Raw genomic sequence first — 8,425 nt, forward strand, 5'->3', positions numbered from 1 at the left:
TTTTGAAAGCAGATCGCTTCTTAAAATGTGCACTGAAACTATAGATCTGGGCCTCCCCGGTGGCGCAGCGGTTGAGCGCTGGGTTGAGAAGCTGCCCGCAGCCTCTGAAGTGTCAGTTCGATCCCCGGCTGCTCCCCGGCCACCGGAGGAGGGTCCCAGGAGGAGGGTCCACATGGCGCGCAGACCTCTCCTGCGCCCGCTGCTCCCTTAGCAGTGTACTTCGGTCCTTCTGCCTGCTCTGCTTCCGCTCTGGCTCTGGTGAATTGTCTCACCCTCCCGCGCTTCTGACTGCACCCAGTGCTTGTATAAATAAATAAATAAATCTTCAAATCCTTTAAAAAAAAAAAAAAGAAACTATAGATCTGAGACATACAGCAGGGAGAGTGAGGGAGCGGGATCAAAACAGGGGAGGGAAGGGCATAGGGAACTGTGGTGACGGTTCAGGGGTGATGTGGTGTTGGGAGATATGAGAACTACACATGAGGGGAGGAATCAAATACTGTACAAAAATGAACAATGATGTAAGAAAATGTAAAAGTTTAATAAAAAAAGACATGCACGTGACTGGGGAGCACACTTCTTTCCCCAGAGAGAGGAGGTGGAGGCAAAACTAGTTCTCCAATAGCGGAACTCTACAGTGCAAATCCCCTGCAGACACAGGATACTGGGGGCAGGGTAAGGGGAAGGGGGAATGGTTAAAATCACTGCCCATGAAATTAAGAAATCAGCCTCCACTATAAAGGGGGCTCTGGGCCCTGTGTTGCTGGGATGAATGGGCAGGGTTCCAGTCCCAACATTTAGACCACCAATCACTCCAAGCAGAATTAATTGGTGTACTGTATCCTGGGGCAAATAGGAGAGCTTAAGACAAGTAGAATGAGGTTTCAGATCTGGGCACTCACAATTTGACTCTGGAACCACATTTCTCCTTGGCAGTGCAACAAACCAAACAGCTGCTGTAGGTTCAGAAGAGTCCAAGGTATGAGACAATCTGGCTGCAGGAATTGGAAGGGCAGTGGGTCTGAAGTAAAAGTAACAGTAAGTGGCACGTGAAAAAGCTGCAGGTTGCAGGGAAGAGTCACAGCCTGTGGACCTGTAAAAGCAGTAACAGGGTTAAAGAATCAATTTTAAGCCTGAAATAACTTAGAAGGTAAACAAAACATACATTTAATTATTATTGAAGCTATGAGACAGGTAGGTTTGGGTTAAGTGATGCAGGGTTTTAAATGTCAAACTAAAGAATTGCGGGGTTGAGCAGAGAAGTGACATGATTAAGCTGCACTGACCAGAGATGGGTGTCAGGAGAGCAGCTAAGAAACTCTAGAAGTATTGTAGTGAGACATTCTGAACTAGGCAGTGACAATAAATATGAACAGGACGGGCAAATGGAAGAGACTTGGGAACAGATCGAAAGTGGGGGCAAGAGAGCAGTAGCTGTCAATGACGGCTGGAGTTCTAAGTCCCTAGATAACTGGGGATTTGAAGGTGCTATCAACAGAATTAGGGAATAGGGGGGCAGGGGCAATTTTGGGAGAGAAAATTTAGGGATTTACTGAGTTCATGAGACTGGTGATACATCCATGGGAAGATTCCAGAATATATCAGATATGCAGAAATTTGTCTCGAATTTGGGAGGCGGGAGGCACTTTACAATGGTAGTGATTCTACCTGAACAACAGGTAGCTTCATGGCCAAGGATTTATGTCTCCCATTAACTCCAACATCAGTTAAGGCAAAGCTTCTTAATGGCATATTATGGTTGTGGTGGGAAGAGGGTACAAAAATCAATTAAAAATCTCCTTTTCCTCTCTTCTTGGAAGATGCAGTCTACTAATGCTCACAGATGAAGTCAACAAAAGCAACATCTACAAAAGCAAGTGCATTCATTTCCTATTGCTGCTTAACCAATGACCACAAGTTGCTGGCCACAGTCAGTTCCTTGCCGTTGTAGGACTGAGGCCCCCATTTCCTTGCTGGCTGCAGCCACAGACTATTCTCGGCTCCTAGAGGTCACCCGATGATACCCTGCCATGTGGCTTATTCTATTGAAAAAGACAGCAACAGAGAATTTCTCTCCCTCAAACCCCTCTCACGCTTTGGGTCTCTTTCCTCAGAAAGAGCCCAGTTCACCTACTGATTAGGTCAGGCCCACTCTGGCTTCTCTCCCAATCTTAAAATCATCTGATATGGGACCTTAATTACATCTGAAAAACTCCTTCACAGCGGAACTTAAATGAGTGTTTGATTGAACTATCCAGAGAAAGTGTGTATACATCAGTGACCAAGAATCTTTTTTTGAGAGATTTATTTATTTATGCATACAAGAACTGGGGTACAGGCCAGAGGTGTGGGGGGTGAGAGGATTCGCCAGAGACAGAGTGGGGAACAAAACAGGCAGACTGACTGAAACACACTGCTGAGGCGAGTAGCAGGCAAGTCAGGAGAGGCCTCTTGCCATGTGGGTAGCTCCCTGGCTGGCTGGGAATCAAACTCGTGCTGCAGTGGCTGCGGATTGCTTCATAGGTTGCATATCAACCCCTGTGCCACCAGGGAGGCCCCTAGAAATCATTTTTCAATTTAAGAGAAGCGTGCTAGTAATGCAGCTACAGGGAAGACAACAATTGTTGTCTTTGAACAATATGAATACATATTGTTCATAGGCAAATATTTGACAGTTTTCCTATAAGGGAGGACTGTTAATTATGGGCAATTTTGGGAAACTGAGGAATTTCATTGATAAGGATTTCAAAATGTAGGCTAGACTGACTTTCCTGGACTATTTTGGATTGGAGAGAGAGACTGAATAAGGTATTTCCTGCTTCATGAGTCTGTAAGTTGTATTTCTGTTAGCCAGGGAAGACAAAGGAATTTTATTTCTCTATTGTTTTCATCTGTGTTGGTAACTACATCCAAGAAATATCACAAAATAAAGTCATGAGGTCTTTCTTGACTCCAGTAGTCTCAGAGTCACTTGGAGGAGGCAGCAGTTGTCACTGCGCGTGCTTGGTAATAAAAGTAGCAACATGCTGTCCATCCATAGCTCCTAGAACTTAAGGAGGGAAGAATAGAGAAAAGAAGGAGGAGAGAGAGAAGTGCAAGAGAGCAAAATGGGAGGGGGAAGAGAGGAGAGAGAAATGGCAAAGTTGAGATAAATGGGGAAATTAGCATCATAAGCATGAAGTTTCACTACCTGCTGAGTTGCTGAATCAAGGGGAACAAAGACAGCATGTGGTGGACTGGCTAATGTCTCTCTCCCCACCCCCTGGAATCTGTGGATATTTTGCCTAACGTGACAAAATGGGATTTGCAGATGTGGTTAAATTAAGAATCTGGAGATGGAGAGATGATCCAGGATCAAATGAGTAGGCCTGATGTAATCACAGGGGTCCTCATTGGACAGCAGGAGGAGTGCAAGTTCAGAGAGAAGGCCATGGAAGGGATGGAAGCAGAGATTGGAGTCATATAGTAATGGAACCAGGGGATGATGGCTGTCTCTAGAAGCTGGAATAGCCAAAGTGTGGATTCTCCCCTGGAGTCTCTAGGATCAAGCAGTCCTGCTGACATTTTGACTTTAGAGCAGTTAGTTGATTTCAGACCCGACTTTCAGAACTACCAGATAATAAATTTGTGCTTTCTTAAGTTACAAAGTGTGTGGTAGTTTGTCACAGCAGCAATAGGAAACTAATACACATGGCTACAGTGTTGTGTGTGGGAATTCTATTAAACCACCCGCATTCACCAGCAAACTACAATCAAATCCAGCCTACCAACATTTAATCCATGACCTGCAAGCTAAGAATGGTTTTCTGTATTTTTAAGTGGTTGGGAAAAAAAAATCAAAAGATGAATAACATAATAATATCTCATGATACATGAAGATGGTATGAAATTTGAGAAACAGCTACAGTTTGTCACATATTTAGTGTTTGTGGCTGATTTGCGTTACAATGGCAGAGTTGAGTAGCCACAACGGAAACTGTACGTGGTGCTCCCATCACTTCACAGTGTTGGTTGGTGCACTACAAATTGCAGTGACACAGTTGTGACTCAACAGCATTTTGAGTGCCATGTGTATCATCATATTGTGGCATATGATTTCATTACAAGTGCCTACGTAAAATGTCAAAACAAAAAATAAATGTAGATTTCAAAGATCCTGCTTTTAGGGCACAGTGGAGTGTAGTTACTTGGTTATCAAATTAGATGTCAAAGCTTTGCATTTATTATGCAAAGCACTGTACTTTCTTCAAATATATACAATATACACCGACATTACCCAACTAAGCACTCATCCTGATATTCCCAACTCAGGAAAGCAATAGAAAAATTTGGAAGTTTAAAAATGAATATCTTATCACAGCAGAATTCATCACAAAAATGAAACATGAAAATAAGGCTATAGCCAAGTAAATTTTTGAGTGACTCATTTGTTAGTCAAGCAAAGAAAGCCTTTACTGATGGTGAGTTAATTAAGTCGTGTTTGATTGCAGATGCCAAAGAAATGTGTCCAGGGAAAGTAAACTTTTTAAAGACTATTAGCTTTTTAGCCGGAACAGTGACTCAAAGAATTGAGGACATCGGAAAAAACATCCATAGACAATTTAAAAACAAGGCAAATGATTTCAAATGGCTTCACTTAACTTTTTTTAACGATTTATTTATTTATACAAGAACTGGGGTACAGGCCAGAGGCGGGGGAGGGTGAGAGAATCCACCAGAGACAGAGCAGGGAGCAGAACAGGCAGAAGGACCGAAATACAATGCTGAGGGGAGTAGATAGGAAAGGTCTGTCCCGCCATGTGGGAATCTCCCTGGCTGGTGGGGGTGGAAGGGGAATTCAACCTGCTGCGCCACCAGAGAAGCCTTACTTAACCCTTGATGGGTTGCTGGATGTTACCAATACTGCTCAATTGTTATAGCTTACGCAAAGGGTCAATGTTGATTACTCAAAGTTAAAAAGATGGAAAAATTGACCGGAATGGTTAATAGTCGGTGTGGAACTGCAGATGAGAATATTTTCAGAGTCAGCAAAACATTAATTCAATACAACCTGAGGTACAACTGCTAAGATGTGTTACAAATATGTATGGAGCAGAAAAAGGCTTAGTTGGACAAATGTCCAAAGCTTGTGAAAGTTTGTTTAAATATTATGGTTATTAATCGTATCATTAACAGCACGTACTTTGCAGGAAAATATTTGAATTTGCCTTGTGTTATTCAACCTTGAGTGTGAATAATGAACTTCCTTTCTCTCGTGGATTAAACCAGTATCAGTTTTATGAATTTTTGTCAGAAACAGAAGCTGAATATTCTGACTCATCCCACCAACAGCAGTTCACTAGTTTATTAGTGGTAAAGTTTTTTTTACTTTTTGAGTTCAGGATTGAGATTAACATCTTTCTGAATGAAAGGAATCACCTTCACCCACTACTATTGAACACTGAATGCTATGAAATTAGCTTTCACTGTAGACTTGATTGTGTTACTTAATGAATGCAAAATTGCAAGGCATAACAATAAAGTCATTTTGATGACAACTAACATTGTTTGAATAACAAGTAATGTTAAGTTACTTTAATTGCTTCCTCTGCTACCAAAAGTTAAAACAAAAAAAATCAAGATTTGCATTCCCACACAAATTGGCAGTGGATATATTTTCTGAGCTCAAATTACAGCTCCAGTGGCATTTTTGGGACCTGATGCAAGTACAAAGAAAATCTCTGTATTTCAGAATCAAATTAGCTGTGCATTTGAGGAACTTCCACCTAAATTTCCATTGGATGTGATTATTCTGCAATGTAATGACATGATCAAAGGCAAATATCAAGAAAAGAATCTAGTAGAATTCCATAAATGCCTTCCAAAAGATGAATATGTTCAACTAAAATCAAATGATTGTGGACTGATGTCAATATATGGCAATTATTAAAAATTTTTTAGAAATGAAATACATAAAATTTCATTACAGGTAATCATTAAGAAATACATTTTACAACTGATTTTTAAAATTATTTTAGACCGTTATTAACAGGCGCTTATAGTTAGTTGACTCAGTTGAAAATACCAAATGGTAAACTTTTATCACAAATTAAAAATAAGGATCTTAAAAATCTCAACTTGATCAGATACGAAATAAGTTAAAACCATTAAAGATAAATTGAGATTGCAACTAATTTTGATGATAGAGAACACTCACTTTAACCCCAATTAAGTAAAATGCTATCTCCCTCCAAAAAATACCATTCTTCTCATTAATATACCTGTATTACAAAACAATATATATTCAATTATTATATCTTAATTTTCATCAATAAAACGTTTGTGGAAATTTGTTTTCTCTTTTGTTATATAGGTACCTATAGAATGTTCTTGATTTTGCCTCTTAGTCCTTAAAACATAAAATATTTATTCTCTAGCCCTTTACAGAAAATGACTATCCACCCTTGCACTAGACTAAGCCACGTGAGACTGAGACTATAATTGATTATTATACAACCAGTACATAACACAGTGCCTGACACACAGCAGATTAAAAAATGCTGAATAACATACAGTTGAGTATATGCCATTGTATCTAAAGGGAAAACAGGGTGATTCTTTAAGACTTGAAGGGCCTCCCCAGTGGTGCAGCAGGTTGAGTGCAGTGCTATGAAGCTGTGTGCAGCCTCTGCAGTGCCGGTTCGATTCCCAGCCAGCCAGGGAGATTCCCATATGACGTGGCAGACCTCTCATGTCTCACCTGCCGCTCCCCTCAGGAGTGTATTTCAGTTCTTCTGCCTGCTCTGCTCCCTGCTCTATCTCTGGTGAATTCTCTCACCCTCCCGCACCTTTGGCTTGTACTCCAGTGTTTGTATAAATAGATAAATCTTTAAAAATCAGGACTTGAATTGATGTTTAGTTAATATTTTACTTAATTCACATTTATTAGAGAGCTAACAGGTCACTTTAACTTACCATTTGCTTACATCTTGTGCACCTTGAACACTATATTTTTTCTACTCGCGAGCTCCTGCTATCTTCAATAAGTTTACTATTAAAAATCCACTACCTGGGTATGAGCATTTAGATTATTGATGCTATCCAATGTAAAACTGGCTCAATGTATTTATTCTGGATTGCTCCAGGGTCCTGTCCTCCACAGAGAACATTCTGGGAATTTCTGGACTGGGAAAGGAAGGGTGGAACAAGTTCCCTTATAGCTATGGTAAATAGGTTCACTAGATCCTCTATATGCAAACCATGTACATTATTAGGCTCTAGAATCCAGAATATACAACAAACTCTGACAATTCAACAATAAAATGACAAGAAATACAACTACAAGTGGACAAGGTATTTGAATAGGCATTTTCCCAAATGAGAGATATAAATGACCAGTATGAATGTGAAAAGGTGCTTAATATCATGAGCCATTAGGGAAAGGCAAATCAAAACCACAATGACATACCACTTCACACCCATGGGGATGACTAAGATCAAAGACAGACAAAAATGATTACTGGTGAGGACCCTGAAATAATCAGAGCTCCCCTCACCCCACATAGCAGGTCAGAAGACAAAATGGCAAGCATCTTTGGGAAACACTCTGGACTCTGCCTCAGAAGGTTAAACAGTATTACAGTAGAGCAGTTTCACTGCTGAAGTATATACCAGAGAATATGAAAAGCACTATCTCACAAAAAAATCTTGTACACTAGGGGATCATAGTAGCATTGGTTGTCATTACCAAAAAAGTGGATACAACCCAAATGTTCATCAACTGAAGGAAGACTAAACAAGAAACGGTATGTCCATACAACAGTATTATTCAGGCTTAAAAAGACGTGAAGTTTCTTTATACTAAGTCATTTACCACTTGTACTGATTTTCACTACAATATGGATGAAAGTTATGCTAAATAAAAAAAGCCAGACGCCAATAACCACGTATATTACTTGATTCATGTGAACAGGCAACTCCATAGAGACAAAGTAGATTAATGGTTGCCAGTGGCTGCGAAAGAGGTGGTGAGAGTGACTGCTAATGGATATGGGATTTCTTTTAGAGCTGTTGGAAATGTTCTGGAATTAGATAATGATAATGATTGCATGACTTTGTGAATCTCTTAAAAACCACTGAATTATGTACTTGGAAATGGTGAATTTTATGTTATGTGAATTATGCCTCAAATTTAAAAAGATACCTCTGCTTCATTAATTATGCATCCTGAATATAGCCACTAAGATCAAAATCATATTTAGAGGCAAACCTAAAATCTGCACTATTGCATATAAGGTGGAATATGTTGTCCTTTGTGATATCTGGTTTTATATGTATACATATGCCTAGGAGTCTAGGAATAGTAATGAACAACGTAAGTAACATTAAGAGCGTCCCAAGTAAAGCAGCCCAAGCTAACTCTGGCCAAGGAAAAGGAGCTCCTGGG

The sequence above is a fragment of the Talpa occidentalis genome, unplaced genomic scaffold (genome assembly GCF_014898055.3).
Source record: "Talpa occidentalis isolate TD23 unplaced genomic scaffold, MPIMG_talOcc4v2.1 talOcc4.15, whole genome shotgun sequence".
NCBI lineage: Eukaryota > Metazoa > Chordata > Mammalia > Eulipotyphla > Talpidae > Talpa > Talpa occidentalis.